The sequence below is a fragment of the Pleurodeles waltl genome, chromosome 7 (assembly GCF_031143425.1).
Source record: "Pleurodeles waltl isolate 20211129_DDA chromosome 7, aPleWal1.hap1.20221129, whole genome shotgun sequence".
NCBI lineage: Eukaryota > Metazoa > Chordata > Amphibia > Caudata > Salamandridae > Pleurodeles > Pleurodeles waltl.
Window position 1 is genome coordinate 1,423,964,941 of NC_090446.1, and position 7,528 is coordinate 1,423,972,468.

A 7,528-nucleotide genomic window follows, 5' to 3' on the forward strand; every position below is an offset into this window, starting at 1 on the left:
CCCTTTACACCCCCATCAAGTTGTGCTTCTCATATAATGTTTGTTAACATGAAATTCCAGCATGATATTTGGGAAACTTGAAGCTCATTCCGCACAGTCCTCCCACTCCCACATTCCTCAGTCTTAGTGAGCAAGCTACGCTCCTGGTCTTGGAATCAGCCAATGGCGCTTTGGAGATGTTTTAATGTAATTCTTGCTGTTTTTTCTGCATGAAAGTGTATAGGATGTCCTTTCGATGTGTGGGTCGATTTCACGGATCCCTATATTTTGCAAGCAAGTTCTGAAAGGGCCATAAAGAGAATCCTAGTAAGTAAAGAGATGATGGCGGTGCTGTTCCAGAGGTCAAGGACTAACTCTTGGACAAGCGAGCAGTCAATATCTAGAGGTTATTGCGCAAAATCAATAGAATATGAAGTGATGACACAATACACAATTTGAGCTTGTTCTATGACTTGTTAAAAAATGGAGAACAAAATTCAAGTCCCTCCCAGTAATAGGGCTATTAGCCTCACAACCCCCGGCCTTTGACGTTGCAGGGGCTGAGAACAAGAGGGCATGTGGTCTTAAATTATAATCTACTCTTCTAGTTGATCTTCCAGGCTCTCTCCTCTAAGTTTGGTTTCAACTCACCTGCTGCCAGTCCAAGAAGATAATAAGTTGTCTTCACCATTCTGAGGGTCAAGCTGTCCTGCAAAGAAAAGAAGTTAAGTAACCATGAGAAGGCAATGTGGATTTGTTTTTATAAGGCAGGGGTTTGTTAATGACTGAGGGGAAAGGTGAGATATGTAATGGTGCTTGCAAAGCACCTTCACGGTCTAATTATCTTTCTTTTCTGCTGCTTGCAAAAATGTTATCTAATTGTCTTTTGTAGGTGTTGATGCATATTTCTCTTCCCTATATACCTAGCTGTAAGGGTGAAATGTGTGATGGGCACTTGCTCCACCGCCCTGCACCATGGGCCTCGTAAACGAGGCCCTAAGGCCCAGATTTATACTTTTTTAGCACCACATTTGCTCCATATCTTCATGCAAAAGCAGCACAAGCTTACTAAATGTAATTGAATTTTGTACGTTTGCGCTGTTTTTGAGTAACAAAATGAAGCAAATGTGGCACACAAAAAGTATAAATCTGGGCCAAAGTGTTTTTTAGTCCCTAATTCTCGCTCTGACTTTTGCATATGTCTTCTTTTTCTCTGTCACTTGTCAGCATTAGTCTGTGACTTTCTCTGTTCTTGCAGTCCAGAGGTCGGATTGTGGCGGTCAATTATTTCCTCTCACCCTGATTTTATCACTCTATTTCGCGCTTTCGTGTACTCTTTCTCTAAAAAGGTTCTTAGTTTGTATTCTTTGCCTGCTTTGCTATTACGCAGTAGTCGAAAAATGTAAACACACTAAAACAATTTAATTAAACGGAGGACAATTAAATATCATTATTGGAATGGTGTTTAAGAAGGAAAAGAGAAATGGCAAATAACCACCAATTTTCACGGGGAATTCTCACTCGTTGAATATATTGCCATAGTTTAATCACATACTGAAATTAAACATTTTGGTCGCAAACATTGCTGAAAACAGCGAATATGAAAACATGTTAATGAAAGCCAACTCATGGACATTAATTTAAGAGCTCGAAAGCAGTGCGAACTGAAACATGTTGTCGACCTTAGCACTTCCGAAGTTCTTCCACCACAGGTCGGCTGGGAATGAGCAGATTATCTCAGTGCGAGCGTCCACAGTCCAAAATATTCCCTGGGGCACCAAATGCTGTTTTTTAGTCATTTCTGATGATTGCATTATTTGAGCCAACGCCCGCTTCCAGTACCTGATTTGAGACTCTTCATCACTAAGTTACACAACTTGCATCTCAGCTTTCAATGTTTTAGGTGTGGTTTGACAGTACATATGTCTGCAAAATGTATTCTTAGCACATCATTCACATATATTGTAAGAAACTGAGTTTCTGGTTGGCAGAGGTATGCACCCTTTCCAAGCAGGACCCACAATCCAAGTTGGGGTAAATCACAAACACACCCTAGGTTAGCCTGTGCTCATCCTCTGATAGCTTGGCACAGAGCAGTCAGGCTTAAGAGGTAATGTATAAAGTATTTGTGCAACACTTCAAACAGTAAAACTGTGAAAACACCACACAAAAACGTCACCACACCTGGTTAGAAATTTAGAGCTTTATTTAATGAACAAAACAGGACCAAAACAACAAAAATGTAGTCAGTAGAAGTAGATATTTTAATTTTTTTTAAATAAACTGAAATGTAGCACGTAAAACCATAAAGTGTCACACGGAGCTATCTCGTTGCGCTAGACCTGGTTAAATCCAAAAGTTCAGGCTGACAGCGATAAAGCATGGGTTTGACAAAGTCCTAGACAAGTAATGCTTAGATTTTACCTTCTCAAGAATTAGTCTAACAGTCTGTTTGTTGGGAAGAAGTTTGCTGGGAGAAAGGAGAGCGTCGCTGGTGGTGGTCTGTGGGCACGATGTGTCAGCTAGGTGTTGCAGATGGGGGGACTGGAGCCTCACATTGATGACTGTCAATGCTTGCTGTGCGAATAGACAAATTTGCTGTGCCCACGCTGATTCTTCTGGTGAGCGGTGTGGTACCAGTGTGAGTGTGTCTTGATTTCAGGAGCCAAAAACCACTTCCAAGGGCCTAGGTCACGAAAGGTGCCTCTTGGGGGTCAGGAGCTGGTTGAAGACAGGCCTAGGAGCTGTAGCAGGTGAGTTGGAAGTCTTTTTCATTCCTGAGACCTGACAAAACAGGAGGCAAGCCAGCAAACCCTTGGAGTCACTTTAGTTCTGGGTTAGAGAGATTCAGATCCAGTCCTTTTCACTACCAAGCAAGAATGGCAGCAGGCAGCAGGGCAGGACAGCAGAGCAGGAGTGACAGTCCTTTCAGTAGCACAGCAGTCCTTCTCACTGGCAGAGTATCCAAAGCCCAGATGAATACTGAGTTGATGGTGTCTGGGGTCTAGTACATATACCCAGTTGTGTCTTTGAAGTGGGGAAGACTTCGAAGAGAGGCCTTTTAAGTGCACAGAGACCCTGTCTGTCCTGGCTCCATACTCACTACAGTGGGTTATGTAGCCCTTTGCGTGGGATCAGGACACAGCCCATTTAGGTGTATCCTCCCTTCATCCTGCCCAAGATTTCCAATAAGGCTGAGGATGACCCTTCAGTCACACCTAAGTTCCCTTTGTGTGTGGCTGTCTGGAGGGAATGCCCAAGAACCCAACAGATGGTTAAAGAAAATGCCAACTTTCTAAAAGTGACATTTTCAGAATTACAACTTAAATTCTGACTTCACCATACATTTTTATTTTAAACTGTGATTCCAGAACCACGAAACTTGGGCGTCCCATCGTCTCCTAATTAGAAATTGCATTTGTGAAATGTAGTAAGGCATTCTCAATGTTATCCTATGGGAGAGATAGGCCCTGCAGTAGTGAAAATTAATTAAAAAGACTTTTTCACTATTAGCACATATAAAACTTAAAAGTACTTGTCCTGTTTGTTTTCCATACACTGCGCCCTGTATAGGGCTTATCTTAGCTGTGAATTCTATGTATTAAAAAGAAAGGTGTGGGCCTGGCAAGAGGCCAGGTCAACATTGCAGTTGAAAATTGCACACAAATGCTCTGCGATGGCAGGCCTGAGACATGTTGAAGTGCTAATTAACTGGGTGGCACAATTAGCGCTGAAGACCCACTAGTAGTATCTAATTTAAGGGCCTTGGGCACACATGGTGAACTAGAGATTTAAAAGTAAATTACATATGCCAATTGTGGATAAGCCAATGTTAGCATGTTTTAAGCAGAGAACACTTGCACCTTAGCAATGGTAAGCAATGGTAAAGTGCCTAGAGTCCTAAAGCCAACACAAATGAGGTCAAAAAAAGAGAGGGAGGGGGACAAAACATTTGGGGGTGACCCTGAAGAAAGGGTCAGGTCGAACATATACAACATATACATAGAGTGAGCTTTGACCCCACCCAAAGTAGTATTACTCTCCACCTCACACTTTAAATTATTTGTTCTATAATTCTGACTCCTACAAAGTGCTTCCTTTAGAATGCACAGAACTATTTTATATTTCAGAACTACACTCAACACTCAATCATCAAACGGTGAAGTTCTTTCCTGCCTTTACGCATTCTGTACAGAAACAAATCTTTTCATACTTTTACCCTGCTTTTACAAAGCTATCACAGCAGGCTTTAATGTGATAATACGCATTTGTGCATGATTGAACATGTTAAATTGGTTGAGAATGACTCTCTTAGTACAGGCGTAGTGCCTTTGACAATGTGTTCTTTTTGTATTGCAGTATCATTTTGAGTTTTGCAACTTTTCTTTTTTGTTGTTGCAAGAAAAAATGTCACAACTTGTTCCCAAGTAGCACTTTGGTTAATTTAATTTTGGCACAAGTTGATTATTTCTTGGAACACTAAATAAAGTGGACAAGGGGAGGAAGGAAAAACTAATTTAAACCAGCAAAGATTAGAATGAATAAATCGTTGTCACTGAAAGAGAATGTGTGTTTAGCTCCTTGTGAAATCAGGTAAAGGTTTTTCTCTTTCGTAAAGAGGAAGTTGATTTCACATGGAAATGTCTCCTCTGTTTTGCACAGCCCAATTGAAGGAACAATTAGGATTGCAAACAGTGGCAGGGGTGTAGCAAATGCCCCCGCAGCCCCCACGTAGCGGGAGGGGGCGACTTCTAGGGGCCCCTCCTCAACACAGTACACTGTGCACAGGCCGCAGACCCTTGACTGGTTCCAGGCGGAAGGGGGTCCCCCACAGGTAATTTGCTAGTGGGGGTGGCACTTCAAGTTTAGTTATGTCAATGAACAGTAGATAACTTAATTGATCTAACGGTGGCTTCTTTCTTGCAAAACCGCTTAAACTTTCTTCGGGTTAAATCATGGCAGCTCTTAGCCTGAAAGTGTTTTAGAGGTGAGGCAAGCAAAGGTGAAATGGTTTTCTAAGACTCTGGTGGCACATGAAAGGCTTGTTGGCTAGAGGGACAAAAGGGCACATTTACAAAAAAAGTCACGCAACGCCGGCGCAAGCCCTTAGTAAATCTGGTCCTAAGTTTCTATACCAGCCACTAATCGCAATGAAAACATTTCGAGCTACTTGCAGCCAATCGAACAATAAAGGAATGATGGCTAGAAGCCCTTAAACCAATCTGAACATTTCCATAATAATTATTCCTTTCCACATTCTTTCGATGGACTGTGCCACTGAAGACAGGGCGATCAATGTGCAAAATCGTTTTGACACTGTCCTAAAGTGGACAGTCAAGAAGAAGGAACTGTTGACAATCTAGGGGCAGAAACCTAACTTTTACTGGCTGATGAGAATTATTATAAAAGGCTAGCACACAGGGAGTGGACAATAATCATAATTTATATTTTATTCTAAAATTGAGGAGAATCTGTAGCAATCTCAAAGGTGCAATTCTTTGATTCATCACACATTGGGAGCTTGATTGGAAAAGTGGACCTCCAAAACCTCGATGACTCTCCAGGATAGCTGAGACTTGATATAAAATTACAAATTTGTCAAAATCACAATAGAGATCAAATAGCCATCCCCGATTATTGCTCTGTAAAAACAATAGCACTAATGAGACATTGCAGTTACATTTATAGTAAAAACAAGCCAATAAACTAGAAGTCCCTACATTTGAACCCAGGATTAGAAACATTGTGTATGTATATTTTACCCACAATGTTCTTTTCACAATCAGCATGCTGATCATTACCAATGAGATGTTCAGTCCGCCACTTCATCGACCCTCTCATTCTTCACTGGTCTGACCCTCTCAAGAGGAAGCAAATTCCTTTACCTCTAAAGAAAGTTAAGATACAACTGGACAGCATGAATTAATATTATAATACCATCCATGTCCCCGTCCTGAACAAGTGTATCAAAAAAAAAAGTCAAAGATCATATGTATGAATACTCCAGTGCATCACCTCATCAGTAACATTATACAACCCTTTGACAGCACTGACACACATTTGGAGAAGTGGACTATTTGATTCTCAGTGCTGTCTCTTCTCAAGTGTGCTTTGATGGTACATTTTAGAAAGGCTTGCTCAATCTTTTTTTTCATAAACTTCCATATACTTACCATACCTAACCATAATGTCGCTTCGATCCAGTGAATTGCTAAGGTTTTTAATGTATAGTTAGGTCCTTTTACCATATCTACTTGTTGCAATCTTTGTTTTTTCGTGAATTAAGTGGGGATTTGTGATCATATCCACCAAAATGCACAACATTTGTGCAAAATAGAGAGTAAAAGGCAGTGTGCCCAACTCCCCATGGGTAGCCACCTCCAAAAAGCAACGAATGACCCATTGCTGTATGTTCCCCCCATCGACCATCATGCCATCCTGCACGGACCTCTTCACCTCTTTTCTATCACAACTCTCCCTTGTGGCCTCACAGGAGAGTCACACTGGTTCCTGTAAGAGTCCCTATGGGGGCTTGTGATCCCACAGGAATATTGCATGAAAACCATTTGTTTACAATTTGGACCATTGGGACCCTGCCTCCCGCTCCCAACAAGGATCAGTCAGTGTACCCCCATCCATCCCTGTTATGGCTTTTTTATAAATTTTAGGACACGAGGACACAGTCTCCATGCCCTGTGTAGGAGGATGCAACATTTCTGTTGATGTTGAAGCCACCCAACAACATTCCTCAGTCCTGTGGGACCAACCATGCTGCCGCCAAGAAATCATTTCTGTATTTATTTTATTTGATTTACCACAGGAGTATTGTGGTATTCCTGCTGGACCAACCATTGAGATATCGCTAATAATTGAATCTTAATTTCTCAAAAGTGGCTGAACATATTTATAATAAAAAGCCCACTTCCTGAGTAGAAGTAGCTTTTTTGCTAAATTTAGTGTAATTCTGTTCTCTCCTTTTTCTAAAATCCTTCATAAAAGTCCTGTGGGAAATTACATGGGGAAAATGTATTTTTGGAAACCCCTCCCTTTTTTCCTTGTGACTGCTTAGTGGTGACCCTGAAAGGTATGTTAGAAAAAACCTTGGAAATTCAGTTAAAAAAACTAAAGTTAAACTTAAATATGGTAATAATATCTACCTTTCACTTAAAATAATCAAGACATTTAGTGACAAAAGAGTGACGGTACAGTTAGGTGCTCAAAAGTAAAGTCTGATGTTTAGCCAACAACCAAAAAACAATAAAACTCACCAGCTATAATATACTAGGCTAACTATAACTTATGCCCATGCCATGATGTAATTGAAGATCTTAATACCATTCCTAACTTTACTTTTCTGAGTTTTTCTCATTATATACAGTTAACACCCATCTGTGCACAGCCTTCGGCCTTTTGACATGCTCAATAGAGTTTTGATTGAAGGACTGAGCTATAGCCAGGCCCTTCACCTAATCTCTTGCAGATGGCCAACCCTTGTGGTACACAGCCTTTGCTAACGTATCCCTATCTAGTGGGACTCATTTTAGGCCGA